Source organism: Antedon mediterranea, chromosome 1, assembly GCF_964355755.1.
Source record: "Antedon mediterranea chromosome 1, ecAntMedi1.1, whole genome shotgun sequence".
In the NCBI taxonomy this organism is placed as follows: Eukaryota; Metazoa; Echinodermata; class Crinoidea; order Comatulida; family Antedonidae; genus Antedon; species Antedon mediterranea.
This window is the reverse complement of record NC_092670.1, coordinates 12,446,636-12,450,608: the sequence shown is the minus strand read 5'-3', so window position 1 is coordinate 12,450,608 and position 3,973 is coordinate 12,446,636.

Here is a 3,973-nt window from a genome sequence, read left to right as displayed (position 1 = left end):
AAATGAAAAAAAATAGAAAAAAAGAAAAGAAAAAAGTTGCTTCACATTTTGTATACAGCAATGTTTGTAGGGAGAGGAGAGCCAGGCTAGGCCTAGGGCTGTTTGTTTGTATATTGTTAGCGGTCATCTTGCACCGTGAACCAAAATGTCATGTTGAGTGGTACAATTATGACTGCAGTGTACCGCCATGGATATTGACATTTTGAAGAGCAAAATGATACTATAAAATGAATTATATGCTTTATGGTATGTAACAATAAGCAGATGATTCAGTACGCGGGTCATTCGGATTGATGATTCCGGTACTTGGTTGCCAAGATCTTGGTGTTTGTAACACATACACAGTGTACCCTTCTTTAATCCAACCTGCACGTATACACTCTAAACCCATATTATATGCATTCTGAACTTCAGCGCGCGTTGCAAGTGTACCGCCATAGACCGCGCACCTGGCTATAGCTTCCACGTAAGTGTAACTCCATGCACCCGTCGTCCCAGACGCGACTATGACACGATGAGGCGGGTATGGATCAGGGAGAGAAATGAGACCATCTCCATGTAAAGGAATATAACAAAAGCTGAACTGTTTGAAAGATGGTTCAGTTAAAAAGATCAACCATAACGTTTCAGGATCCCAGTATTTCGATGGTTGATTATCTGTATTGCATACATCTCCATCAAGACCACCAGCATACCAACCTTGAGCACAAAAATCAACATTCATTGAGTAAGTGGCATTGTAGGCCTCGAATGATGTAGACATTCTACCAGAATAATCATCTGTACAACATTGATCTGCCTCTTCAGGATACAGCTTAGTCGTCAATGACTCACTTATTCTAATTATCCGTTGAGATTTTGGAATGTAATCGGCGGTAGGTGTACTCGAAACTATGTTTCTTTCTCTAAAACAATAAAACCCGAAACGATACTGTCCACAAACAAACACATTGCTTCTTTCAACCGGTGGTTTCATTGTGCACGCGTAGGAGATTTCTGTAAAGGCAATCTCTCTGCTGATAAGCCATCCTTTAGCACACTGTGCACCATCGGCGAATGCGTTATAGAGTTGCTCGTATGTTGCCAGTGAACCTAGCTTATCTTCACATATAGCTGAAGCGTCATCGTATGTTACTTCAGTCGAATAGTAAACTATGCCATCTGAAAAAAAGTACGTTATGATATAGTTAAAATGAAAAATACACAATATGCAATTGTCAACTGATATACAGGGAATAAAGCCGGATTTCTTGCCAACGTTGATAGCCCGAGTTAATTAACATAATAGATAGTAACTAATTGATATTAGTATAAAATGTGAATGATTAGTTTAAAGATATATTATGAGCTCAACAAGATCAATAAAATATATAGATACGTGTTTGTAAAATGTTACATTTTTTAAAGCAAACCTTTACAGATTGGTTCCCATTAGGACGAAAAGCAAGGGAGGGTTTTTACCAATCACAAGTGATAGATTATTCCCGAGTTAATTAACATAATAGATAGTAACTAATTGATATTAGTATAAAATGTGAATAATTAGTGTAGAGATATATTAGAGTAAGGCTTTGTCAAATGCGGATGACCAATGGGGTTAATAAACGCCTCTCCCATAGAACATCATTTTGAATAAACGCCAACCCACCCCTCAAATATACGCACCGGGGACACTTTGTGATCATATTTTTTTTAAAAGAAGACATTTGGCATATCCGGTAAAAAAAAATGATCATTTAAAATTGGCAGTTTATTATATTTTTTCCCTAAGAAAACAGTTATATTATATTCCGTTCTAAGCAATATCATCTAAATGATGATGATCAATGAATGTAAATATGTAACGAGTAAAATGTAAGAAAACTAAATAAATATAACAAGGAATTATGAGCTCAACAAGATCAATAAAATATATAGATACGTGTTTGTAAAATGTAACATTTTTTAAAGCAAACCTTTACAGATTGGTTCCCATTAGGACGAAAAGCAAGGGAGGGTTTTTACCAATCACAAGTGATAGATTATTTGAACTGTCGCTTGCCATTGGTCAACTCACTTGCGTTACGGCCTAGAATGAAAACCAAGTTAGTGACCAGAGGTTAAATAGTGAATATTAATTGCATTGACGTGATGCGATAAATCGATAGGCCCAATAAATATGTTGCTAACAATACATTTAGAATAATAATATTAAACAAGTAAAAGCACTTTACTTTAATGGAAACTTAACTACAAACATATATTATTGCCTGACATCTTTTTGTATTGAACAATATTTCTATTACAAAAATGACTGTGTTGCAAACATTTGGAAGAGTTATTTGGGAATACTCACGTCTTTTGAAGTCACTGTCTAAGACCTGTATTAAAATACAAAAAAAGTCAGAGTGACATAAAGAAAATAAGCGAACTATCTCAACAAAATGCTAATAGGCCTACATGTATCGTTTTATTTTTCTTGCTATTTTTAATTTAAAAAAAATTAAAATTGACCATGTTGTTTTTCAAAAAGCATACACAAAGTATCGATTTACAATACAAGTGTACATTCTTTTAAATATCAATAGAAATAAAAATTATTATGTTTATAGAATAGGAAATAAAGGTTTTTTTGGTAGGCCTTATTTCAACCGTTATATAATACTATTTTCTCTAGTTTTACCAGTTTTTACAAGAATATTTCTTCACAAAAATGTATAGAATATGATAATTATTCTTGGTTTATTTAGTTTTATGCATTTAAAGATGTATTGTTCACCAAAAACATTTATGGAACATCAAAATGGCATAATATTCAACACTAACATTTGAAAAAAAAATGTTAAGGGGGACAACATATCTTTAACGGAAACGGCAAATTTTGTTTATCACAATTGCTCAATTGTAAAAATTAATTAACAGTACAATCCATCAAATGCTACAGTTAATAAAGTCATGCAATACGCCTGAATGATGATGATACTCATCGTGAAGACAATATTTCAACCTCCAAAGACTAATGTAAATTCTGTATTTAATAATTAAAGATAAATCATTTTTTTAAATTCATTATTTCTGTTACATTACACATATTACTTGTAATGTTTGTACATTTAATAAAAAAATATCTTATTTCTGAAATTTATACCTGTACCAAGCAGATTACTAATAGATGTTTTTACGTTTGGCTGAGCTGAGCTTTAAAAACAGAAAAACATCTTAAATAAGTTTAAACCAATATTCAATTACGTATTTTGATATATAACACGTTTTCTATTTCCAATACTTTCATTATATAGTTTACTGTACATTATATGGTTTTCATGCTCAGTGTTTTTGTAACATACATTATAGACCTAATTACAAATTTTTATTTGTCGTGATCTAGGAAAAAAATGAACGTTTTCACTCTTACCTTTTCGATATAAAGAAATGCAGGCGATTGAACTATCTTGACAGTATCTGACGCATCCTGCAGGATACGGTTACTGATTTGACAAACACGATCTTTCGGATTATAGTTAACCGACCAGCAATAAGTTTTCTTCGAACAGACTTGCAAACAACTTACACGACTGATTTCCTTTAATTCATAACTCCAGCCTTCTAGAGTCTGACCAGGAACATTAGTATAGAATGTACCAATTGTACTGACGAAAAACGGCAGAAAAAAGACAACCAATATAGTAATTAGCCTGTGCATTGTGACGTTTTTGGAAGTCTGCATCAAAGTTAGCCTCGTATGAGTTTCAAACTCTGTTGTATTGTAATTATAAACTATTGGCTATTTTCATCTAACGGTAGGTAGAATATTCCCTCCAATACCAACCATTAGTGAAAATAAATGTGTAAACCAATCAATGTAATAGTATATAGTATATAAATGTATACACATTTTCTGAGGAAAATTATTTACAGAATGATTATATAATAATAATAATAATAAAAAAAATAATAGAACAATAACAATGTAGTTGTTATATAGTTTTGTAAG